Genomic DNA, 12,473 nt, shown 5'->3' on the forward strand with positions numbered 1-12,473 from the left:
CTCTTCATCTATAACAACAAGGTTGATTGATCCAATTAAGAATCAATTCAATTCGTTAACATCTACCAATTAACAATTAAGGATGTTCAATTGACAATTTAACTAATGCTAATTAGGAATCAATCAATAGAAAGTACTACTCACCTGATCTCTTACTTGGACTGAAACAATTTTGCCTGCCTCTGCTGTGTGGCTGTGGTTATGTTTGCCTGGCGCTGTCTCTTGTTGATTTGGTCTCGGCAACAGTTGCCTTACAGGGACGTTCGCTACATCTGTAGTAAACCTTATTCTGAGTGACCTCCTGAAAGATGTAATTAAATAACGTTAATATAACGTCAAAAACAATAACATTAAATATAGAAATATCCAGGTATAGTATGGTTGATATAATAGGATTAAAATGTAACAATACCTTTATTACGTAGGTGAATCCATTCCTGTCTACCAGCTTGAATTGGGTTTTGATTTCTGTGAGCCGTCCGATACCAACTTGTATGGAGGATCTTCTACCTCCCGCTACTCCGCAAGAATATCCTCCTCCATTGATCTGATATGTCAAAAAATATTTGTGTTATTAAAATACATAAACTTGAAAATATATAATATATGTAATTGTTTGATCGGCATTAAGTTATATGTTATACATTATGATGTTAAATATACTTACACTTCCTGAACTTCAAGAGTGTCATCGAAAGCAACTGATGGAGCATCTATTGAAGAATCCAACTGGAGAGTGAAGTTGGGAATAGTTGTCTTGCATAAATGACACAAGAAATTAAATTCTTCTCCACTTCTGCATAAGTCTAGGTAGCCGTCACGAGTCGTCCCTGTGCCACAAATCCTGTGTGTCCATGACTGACATTGATCACGCTCTAAGGCGTGCTGATTTCTTCTTATAGTCTTAGAGCACTGCGCACACTGGATAGCCATGGTTAGTGTTGTGAATGTTGTATGTTGGGAAGCAGGTTATATACCATATTGTCAATTGAAGTGAGTTCATTAGTTAAGACACTGAGTCGACAACAACAACAAAAACAAACATCCCATACGGATTAGTCATGACACTCCCATGTTCAAATTCCATTGAAAATTACAAAAACAACAAACTAAACACTATTCATACTATTTTACTACGTAATTTATTAAATTATTATTTATTAAATTTTATTTTATTTTCGGCCCTTTTTTCGGCCTTTTTGACTTTTCATTTCGGCCCCTTTGACTTTTAGCCTCGGCCCTTTTGACTTTTTTTCGGCCCTTTTGTCCTTCGGCCCTTTTGACTACAACCCAACAAAACCAGTGTCATATATATCATATCTCTTACTTGCTTTGTTATGACCATGCCCATGGCTCTCTGTATTGCTTCCTATGTTATCACTATGTCCACGGCTCTCTGTATTGCTTCCTATGTTATCACTATGTCCACGGCTCTGTGCATTGTTTCCTATGTTATCATTTTGTCCATGGCTCTGTGTATTGTTTCCTATGCTATCCCTATGTCCACGTCTGTCTGCATTGTTTCCTATGTTATTGCTATGTCCACGGCTCTGTGTATTGTTTCCTATGTTATCACTATGTCCACGGCTCTCTGTATTGTTTCCTATGTTATCACTATGTCCACGGCTCTCAGTATTGTTTCCTATGTTATCACTATGTCTACGGCTCTGTGTATTGTTTCCTATGTTATCACTATGTCCACGGCTGTCTGTACCTTTTCTATGTGATCACTATGTCCACGGCTCTGTGTATTGTTTCCTATGCTATCTCTATGTCCACGGCTGTCTGTATTCTTTTGCTATGTTATTGCTATGCCCACGGCCTCCTGTGTATTGTTTCCTATGTTATCTCTATGTCCACGGCCCTCTGTATTGTTTTATGATGTTATCACTATGTCCACTGCTCTCAGTATTGTTTCCTATGTTATCACTATGTCCACGGCTCTGTGTATTGTTTCATATGTTATCACTATGTCCACGGCTGTCTGTATTGTTTTCCTATGTGATCACTATCTCCACGGCTCTGTGTATTGTTTCCTATGTTATCACTATGTCCACGGCTGTCTGCATTGTTTCCTATGTTATTGCTATGTCCACGGCTCTGTTTATTGTTTCCTATGTTATAGCTATCTCCACGGCTCTGTGTATTGTTTCCTATGTTATCTCTGTGTCCACGCCACCCTGAATTGTTTGCCATGTGATCACTATGTCCACGGCTCTGTGTATTGTGTCCTCTGTTATCAATATGTCCACGGCTGTCTGCATTGTTTCCTATGTTATTGCTATGTCCACTGCTCTGTTTATTGTTTCCTATTTTATCGCTATTTCCACGGCTATGTTTATTGTTTGCTATGTTATCAATATGTCCACGGCTCTCTCTGTATTGTTTCCTATGTTAGCACTATGTCCACGGCACTCAGTATTGTTTCCTATGTTATCTCTATGTCCACGGCTCTGTGTATTGTTTTCCATGTTATCACTATGTCCACGGCTGTCTGTATTGTTTCCTATGTTATTGCTTTGTCCACGGCTCTGTGTATTGTTTCCTATGTGATCACTATGTCCACGGCTCTCTGTATTGTTTCCTATGTTATCACTATGTCCACGGCTCTCTGTATTGTTTCCTATGTTATCACTATGTCCACGGCTCCTCTGTATTGTTTGCTATGTTATCACTATGTCCACTGCTCCTGAGTATTGTGTACCTATGTTATCACCATGTCCCCGGCTCCTGAGTATTGTTTCCTATGTTATTGCTTTGTCCACGGCTCTGTGTATTGTTTCCTATGTGATCACTATGTCCACGGCTCCTCTCTGTATTGTTTGCATATGTTATCACTATGTCCACGGCCCCTGTATTGTTTCCTATGTTATTGCTTTTGTCCACGGCTTTGTGTATTGTTTTCTATGTTATCACTCATGTCTACGGCTGTCTGTATTGTTTCCTATGTTATTGCTTATGTCCACGGCTCTGTGTATTGTTTTCTATGTTATCACTATGTCTACGGCCGTCTGTATTGTTTCCTATGTTATTGCTTTGTCCACGGCTCTGTGTATTGTTTCCTATGTGATCACTATGTCCACGGCTCCTCTCTGTATTGTTTTGCTATGTTATCACTATGTCCACTTGCCCCCTGTATTGTTTCCTATGTTATCACTATGTCCACGGCTTTGTGTATTGTTTCCTATGCTATCTCTATGTCCACGGCTGTCTGCATTGTTTCCTATGTTACCACTATGTTCACGGCTCCTGTGTATTGTTTCCTATGTTATCACTCATGTCCACGGCTCCCCTGTATTGTTTCATATGTTACCTCTATGTCCACGGCCTCTGTGTATTGTTTCCTATGCTATCTCTATGTCCACGGCTGTCTGCATTGTTTCCTATGTTATTGCTATGTCCACGGCTCTGTGTATTGTTTCCTATGTTATCACTATGTCCACGGCTCCCCTGTATTGTTTCATATGTTACCTCTATGTCCACGGCTCCCCTGTATTGTTTCCTATGTTATCACTCATGTCCACGGCTCCCTCTGTATTGTTTCCTATGTTATCACTCTATGTCCACGGCTCCCCTGTATTGTTTCATATGTTACCTCTATGTCCACGGCTCCCCTGTATTGTTTCCTATGTTATCACTATGTCCACGGCTCCTCTCCATTGTTTCCTATGCGTTATCACTATGTCCACGGCTCTGTGTATTGTTTCCTATGTTATCACTATGTCCACGGCTCTGTGTATTGTTTCCTATGTTATGTCTATGTCCACGTCTGTCTGTATTGTTTTCCTATGTTATCACTTATCTCCACGGCTCCCCTGTATTGTTTTGCTATGTTATCACTATGTCCACTGCTCGGAGTATTGTGTACTATGTTATCACTATGTCCCCCGGCTCCTGAGTATTGTTTCCTATGTTATCACCTGTCTACGGCTGTCTGTATTGTTTCCTATGTTATCACTATGTCCACGGCCCTGTGTATTGTTTCCTATGCTATCTCTATGTCCACGGCTGTCTGCATTGTTTCCTATGTTACCACATATGTTCACGGCTCCTGTGTATTGTTTCCTATGTTATCACTATGTCCACGGCCCCTGTATTGTTTCATATGTTACCCTCTATGTCCACGGCTCTGTGTATTGTATTCCTATATGCTATCTCTATGTCCACGGCTGTCCTGTATTGTTTCCTATGTTATCACACTATGTCCACGGCTCTGTGTATTGTTTCCCATGTTATCACTATGTCCACGGCTCCCTCTGTATTGTTTCCTATGTTATCACTCATGTCCACGGCTCCCCTGTATTGTTTCATATGTTACCTCTATGTCCACACGGCTCCCCTGTATTGTTTCCCTATGTTATCACCTATGTCCACGGCTCCCCTGTATTGTTTCCTATGTTATCACTATGTCCACGGCTCCCCTGTATTGTTTCCCCATATGTAACCTCTATGTCCACGGCTCCCTGTATTGTTTCCCATGTTATCACTATGTCCACGGCTCCCTGTATTGTTTCCTATGTTATCACTATGTCCACGGCTCTGTGTATTGTTTCCTATGTTATCACTATGTCCACGGCTCTGTGTATTGTTTCCTATGTTATCTCTATGTCCACGTCTCTCTGTACATTTTCCTATGCTATCACTATGTCCACGGCTTCCTGTATTGTTTCATATGTTACCTCTATGTCCACGGCTCCCTGTATTGTTTCCTATGTTATCACTATGTCCACGTCTCTCTGTATTTCTTGCTATGTTATCACTATGTCCACGGCTCTCTGTATTGTTTGCTATGTTATCACTATGTCCACGGATCTCTGAATTGTTTGCTATGTTATCACTCATGTCCACGGCTCCTGTGTATTGTTTCCCATGTTATCACTATGTCCACGGCCCCTGTATTGTTTCCTATGTTATCACTATGTCCACGGCTCTGCGTATTGTGTGCGATGTTATCACTATGTCCACGGCCTCAGTATTGTTTCCTATGTTTTCACCTATTTATGTCTACGGCTCCTGTGTATTGTTTCCTATGTTATCACTTCATGTCCACGGCTGTCTGTACCTTTTTCTATGTGATCACTATGTCCACGGCTCCTGTGTATTGTTTCCTATGCTATCTCTATGTCCACGGCTGTCTGCATTTGTTTGCTATGCGTTATTATGATGTATGCCCACGGCTCCTCTGTGTATTGTTTCCTATGTTATCTCTATGTCCACGGCCCTCTGTATTGTTTGCGATGTTATCACTATGTCCATTGCTGCCCTCAGTATTGTTTCCTTTATGTTAATCACTACCATGTCCACAGCTCTTGTGTATTGTTTGCTATGTTATCACTATGTCCAGCGGCTGTCTGTATCGTTTTCCTATGCGGATCACTACATTCCACGGCTCTGTGTATTGTTTCCTATATTATCAATATGTCCACGGCTGTCTGCATATTGTTTCCTATGTTATTACTTATGTCCACGGCTCTGGTTTATTGTTTCCTATGTTATTGCTTATTTCCACGGCTCCGTGTATTGTTTCCTTTGCGCTATCTCTATGTCCACGCCAATCTTGAATTGTTTGCTATGTGATCACTTATGTCCACGGCTCTGTGTATTGTTTCCTATGTTATCAATATGTCCACGGCTGTCTCGTAATTGTTTTCCTATGGCATTGCTATGTCCACTGCTCTGTTTATTGTTTCCTATTTTATCGCTATTTCCACGGCTATGTTTATTGTTTGCTATGTTATCAATTTATGTCCACGGCTCCTCTGTATTGTTTCCTATGTTAGCACAATGTCCACGGCACTCAGCATTGTTTCCTATGTTATCACTCATGTCCACGGCTCTCTGTGTATTGTTTTCTATGTTATCACTATGTCCACGGCTGTCTGTATTGTTTCCTATGTTATTGCTTTTTGTCCACGGCTTCTGTGTATTGTTTCCTATGTGTGATCACTCATGTCCACGGCTTCTCCTCTGTATTGTTTCATATGTTATCACCTATGTCCACGGCTCCCTGTATTGTTTGCTATGTTATCTCTTATGTCCACTGCTCCTGAGCATTGTGCACTATGTTATCACTATGTCCCCGGCTCCCCTGAGTATTGTTTCCTATGTTATCACTCTGTCTACGGCTGTCTGTATTGTTTCCTATGTTATCACTTATGTCCACGGCTCTGTGTATTGTTTCCTATGCTATCATCTCATATGTCCACGGCTGTCTGCATTGTTTCCTATGTTACCACTATGTTCACGGCTCTGTGTATTGTTTCCTATGTTATCACCTATGTCCACGGCTCCCCCGTATTGTTTCCATATATGTTAAACCTCTATGTCCACGGCTCCTGTGTATTGTTTCCTATGCTATATGAGTTATGTCCACGGCTGTCTGCATTGTTTCCTATGCTATCACTATGTCCACGGCTCTGTGTATTGTTTCATGTTATCACTCTATGTCCACGGCTCTCTGTATTGTTTCCTATGTTATCACTATGTCCACGGCTCCTTTGTATTGTTTCATATGTTACCTCTATGTCCACGGCTCCCTGTATTGTTTCCCATGAGTATCATCGTATGTCCACGGCTCCCCTGTATTGTTTCCTATGTTATCACCTATGTCCACGGCCCCTGTATTGTTTCATATGTTATTGACTATGTCGTCCACGTCCCCTCGTATTGTTTCCCTATGTTATCACTATGTCCACGGCTCCCTGTATTGTTTCCTATGTTATCACTATGTCCACGGCTCTGTGTATTGTTTCCTATGTTATCACTATGTCCACGGCTCTGTGTATTGTTTCCTATGTTATCTCTATGTCCACGTCTCTCTGTACATTTTCCTATGTTATCACTATGTCCACGGCTTCCTGTATTGTTTACCAATATGTGTTATCACTCATGTCCACGGCTCCCTGTATTGTTTCCTATGTTATCACTATGTCCACGTCTCTCTGTATTGTTTGCTATGTTATCACTATGTCCACGGCTCCCTGTATTGTTTGCTATGTTATCACTATGTCCACGGCTCTCTGTATTGTTTGCTATGTTATCACTATGTCCACGGCTCTGTGTATTGTTTCCCATGTTATCACTATGTCCACGGCTCCCTGTATTGTTTCCTATGTTATCACTATGTCCACGGCTCTCTGTATTGTGTGCGATGTTATCACTATGTCCACTGTTCTCTGTATTGTGTGCGATGTTATCACTATGTCCACGGCTCTGTGTATTGTTTTCTATGTTATCTCTATGTCCACGGCTCTCTGTATTGTTTCCTATGTTATCACTATGTCCACGGCTCTCTGTATTGTTTCCTATGTTATCACTATGTCCACGGCTCTGTGTATTGTTTCCTATGTTATCATCTATGTCCACGGCTCTCTGTATTGTTTGCTATGTTATCACTATGTCCACTGCTCTCTGTATTGTTTCCTATGTTATCACTATGTCCACGGCTCTGTGTATTGTTCCTATGTGGATCACTATGTCCACGGCTCTGTGTATTGTTTTGTATGTTATCGGTATGTCCACGGCTCCTGTGTATTGTTTCCTATGCTATCTTTATGTCCACGGCTGTCTACATGTATTGCTTTCCTATGTTATAGCTATGTCCACGGCTCTGTGTATTGTTTCCTATGTTATCGCTATGTCCATGGATCTCTGTATTGTTTTCTATGCTATCTCTATGTCCACGGCTCTGTGTATTGTTTTCCATGCTATCTCTATTTCTACGGCTCTCTGCATTGTTTTCTATGCTATCACTATGTCCACGGCTCTGTGTATTGTTCCTATGCGTGATCACCTATGTCCACTTAACACTCTGTGTGTATTGTATTGTTATGTTATCACTATGTCCACGGCTCCTGTGTATTGTTTCCTATGCTATCTCTATGTCCACGGCTCTCTGTAGTGTTTCCTATGTTATCACTATGTCCACGGCTCGGTGTATTGTTTCCTATGTGATCGCTATGTCCATTTGGCTCCTGTATTGTTTCCCTATGTTATTGCTATGTCCACTGCTCTCTGTATTGTTTCCTATGTTATCACTATGTCCACGGCTCCCTGTATTGTTTCCTATGTTATCACTATGTCCACGGCTGTCTGTATTGTTTCCTATGTTATCACTATGTCCACGGCTCTCTGTATTGTTTCCTATGTTATCACTATGTCCACGGCTCTCTGTATTGTTTCCTATGCTATCTCTATGTCCACGGCTGTCTGTATTGTTTCCTATGTTATCACTATGTCCACGGCTCTCTGTATTGTTTCCTATGCTATCACTATGTCCACGGCACTCAGTATTGTTTCCTATGTTATCTCCTATGTCCACGGCTCTGTATTGTTTCCTATGCTATCTCTATGTCCACGGCTGTCTGTATTGTTTCCTATGTTATCACTATGTCCACGGCTCTCTGTATTGTTTCCTATGCTATCTCTATGTCCACGGCTGTCTGTATTGTTTCCTATGTTATCACTATGTCCACGGCTCTCTGAATTGTTTCCTATGCTATCTCTATGTCCACGGCTGTCTGAATTGTTCTATGTTATCACGCTATGTCCACGGCTCCCCTGTATTGTTTCCTGTGCTATCTCTATGTCCACGGCTGTCTGCATTGTTTCCTATGTTATCGCTATGTCCACGGCTCTCTGTATTGTTTCCTATGCTATCTCTGTCCACGGCTGTCTGCATTGTTTCCTATGTTATTGCTATGTCCACGGCTATCTGCATTGTTCCCTGTGTTATCTCTATGTCCACGGCACTCTGTATTGTTTGCCATGTTATCACTGTGGTCATCACACTCTGTTTTGTTTACCATCCGTATCAGCACTGTTTAACTGCTATTTGACGAATAATTTTGCATCGTTTTCCATCCAATTATACCATCCAATAAATTCTATTCAGTTCCAGTTCTCAGTGTTCTACCACGCATTACTGAATATTATATTTGCTGTATTTGCTTTTTGTCTTGAAGGCTGGAAGAACTTTCTATATTTTATATGCTAACAACATACTGTGAGGATATATTTGCGGCCACAATGTTTAATATACTGACACATAATGTATAGTTGATATGGAGAAGGAAACACCATTATCGTGATTCAGTTTCCTTTTTAAAAGTAGTTATCAAGCACAGAAACACAGGATAACAACATCCGCCATTTTGAAAATAGGAAAAACATACATAAGAATGCCCTTTAGGTTGTTATGAGATATCTTTCTTTTCCCTTAAATAAACTGACATTTCTAACCAGTTGCTGTGATGCTGTAGCTCAGTGATTATATATACAGTATAGTTATATACCGTTCAACATTTGCTAAGGCATGGGATGTTACAAGTAAAACATTTGAGAATTGAATGTTACAGCAAAGTGACGAATAACGAATAGGAGATGCACATAAAGGGATTGATAGCTGAAGGAAGAGGGTATGCTGCGTTGATGGCAGATTTCTGTGGGGAGATTTCTCTCTGTGTTTTCAGCATTGTAAACCAAAATTGACTGTTCAGTTAACAAACATGGCCTGGAGAACTGCCACAAGGCACTGAAATGTTGCGAAAAGGAGCGACTGAGAGTGAAGTAGGTGAAGAACTTGGTGTTACCACAGTGTCAGCAATAGGACATGGAACCGTTTCCAAACGTGAGGTATTGCCGCCTTGGCTGTGGTCGTGAAAGGTCAACAATGATTCGGGATGACCGTTACCTCCACACTCAAGCTCTCTGACAGAGAACAGAATTGCTTCATAGCTGAGATTTGGCTCTTCACTACCCGCAGTGTCAACATTTGAACACAAACAGTTCCAAGACGACAGCATGGTTTACGTGTAAGACGACCTTGTGTTCGAATCCCTTTAACCCCTGCCCACCAGTGGACCGCTAACCATGAGAATTGAACTGCGCCAGAATGGAGACCAGAATTTAGCAAGATGAAGCATATGTAAACATTGTTGACCATGGCAGACATGGAAATTGCTAAAGTATGGTAAGGGGTGAACCAGCTGGGACGGTAAAACCGACCTGCATGTTCCTGCAAATGGCACCTTGACCGGGATTCGCTACAGAGATGAGATTCTGGATGTCCTCTTTAGAGCCTTCGCGAGAGCTATTTCGGGGATAACTTCATCGGTTCCCTATTAATGTCAACGATCGTCCATATCATGCAAAGGCCGTGGGAAAGTATCTGAAAACATAAACCCCCAAAAAGTATGGTATGGCCCTAATCTCCATCCCATAGAACACACAGGGAACCTGCTGCAACAAGCAACCAAGCACCAAAGCAAAAGGATCAACCAAGCACCAAAGCAAGTGGATCAACCAAGCACCAAAGCAAGTGGATCAACCAAGCACCAAAGCACCAAAGCAAGTGCATCAACCAAGCACCAAACACAGACTCTAGCAGGATTTGAACCGTCTCCCACAGCAACAGTGTTGGCAGCATGAAAAGGCGGTGTCAAACTGTAGTGAGTGAGCGAGTTTAGTGTTTTACGCTGCACTAAGCAATATCCCAGCTATATGGCGGCGGTCTGTAAATAATCGAGTCTGTACCAGACAATCCAGTGATCAACAACATCAGCATCTACCTACACAATTGGGATACGATGATATGAGTCAACCAAGTCAGCGAGTCTGATGGTCTGACCTCATATCGCCTACACCTCATTTCGCCTACACCCTTATCAAAACAAATTTAGGGCTGACTGCACATTACGTAAATGCTGTTATACCTTTAGAAAAGTCTTCCACTTATGAAAATAAACTCTTGCACTGATGATTTATACTTTAATAAGGATATATATACAATAAGTTAAAATACCAATATCAATACCCATTACTTATGATGGGGGTTGTAGAACTGGCCATTATAATTAATGTAGGCGATATGAGGTGTAGGCGATATGAGGTGTAGGCGATATGAGGTGTAGGCGATATTAGGGCAAGCCAATTCCGTTTGTCGCCTCTTACGACAAGTTTGGGTTACCGAAGATCAATTCTAACCCGGATCTTCACGGGTCCATACTGTAGTGCGTGTTTGGGGGTTACACCTACTGAACAGATAATTGTGACTTTGACAACTGTTGTGTCACCACCTGTATGTCCAGGTTTGGCCCTGCATGGCCACGATAGGTGTTAATACAAGCCACTTTCTCACAAAGGGCGAATCGAGATATATGTGACACTCGTGTGACGTCATATTACTTATGATGGTATAAGTGTTTTTTTGAAAGGTCTGTGATCCTTAGCAAATGTTGAACAGTATATATATCAGATATTCACGATCATTTCTTGAGTAGTGAAATTTCGTTTAAAGAATGTGAAACATTTTTATAGTAATCCCAGGAATGGCTACCGTCACAGATTGATTTAGACTTCAGAACTGTTTGTTGTTTATAGTTCCAACTAATGATAAAGATGTGTTATTGCATAGATGCTCATGCTTTCGGCCATTGGTTTGCCTGGCTCATACTCGATACTTTACCCATTGCCTTTGTGTAGCTTAAGGCAGCTGCGGCAGCTCAATACCAATATACTCTCTCACTCACGCTGATATAAGTTTAGCCAGACTGTGGGCAGCATAGAGACCTGTGTGATTAAGTCTGTATTTTGTTATAACCACCAGTTCCGTCGTCCTGTCACTGTTCCCAGCTATGCAATATCCATAATTTTATACATGAAATAACAAAATCAAAATAACACACAATTGATTTTACACACCAAAAATAAAGTTTAAATGCCTTTACTGATCTCCTTCTCCAAGTACATGTATGGCAACAGGAGATAGTTTAAGTTTTAAAAGTTCATAGGAAATGTGGGAAAGATAAAAATACTGATAAACGCTTTTTACACATTTTTCTTTCCGTTTATAAAGATCTCCTCAGATTTTTTATGATATTTACAACCCTAGTTCTGTTGTGGATTTTAAAGTCATAAACACCTAAAATTACGTGTTTTATCCTACGTCAGAACAGAACTGTTGTTTGAAGGACAAGCCAGTTATATTTTAGCAAAGGGTATTTGAGAACAGCGCTGCCATGTCACACAACATGCATTGTAGTTACCTTATATACATCATATACCTTTTATGTTACAAACTATATATATTCCTGCAAAGATTCCAAGCTTCTATAAATTCCGAAAGTAAATCAACAATAACACATTTTTCAGACAATGGACCAAGCTTTGTGCAAACAAATACACGAACCAGTACCTCCAGCAGTTGTGACACAGTTCGAGGCTGGCGTGCAGTACATTGATGATCTCATGACCATAATAGAATCTGGATCAAAGGACGTTAAGGGTGTGGCAAATAATGCCTATGAGGCATTTTCCGACGCCGAACGAAAACTTACTGAGAACATAAAAGCTTTGACTGAAAAGTGTCTCGGCAAGGAAGCAGAGCTTTCACAGAAGCAAGCCTATCACCAGCAACTTCTGGTGTCTTTAGCATCCTTGAATGCATCACTTGATGAAAAGAAGACACCTGCAGG

This window comes from Haliotis rubra, unplaced genomic scaffold (assembly GCF_003918875.1).
Source record: "Haliotis rubra isolate DU_JTF1 unplaced genomic scaffold, ASM391887v1 Scf1384, whole genome shotgun sequence".
Classification (NCBI taxonomy): Eukaryota; Metazoa; Mollusca; class Gastropoda; order Lepetellida; family Haliotidae; genus Haliotis; species Haliotis rubra.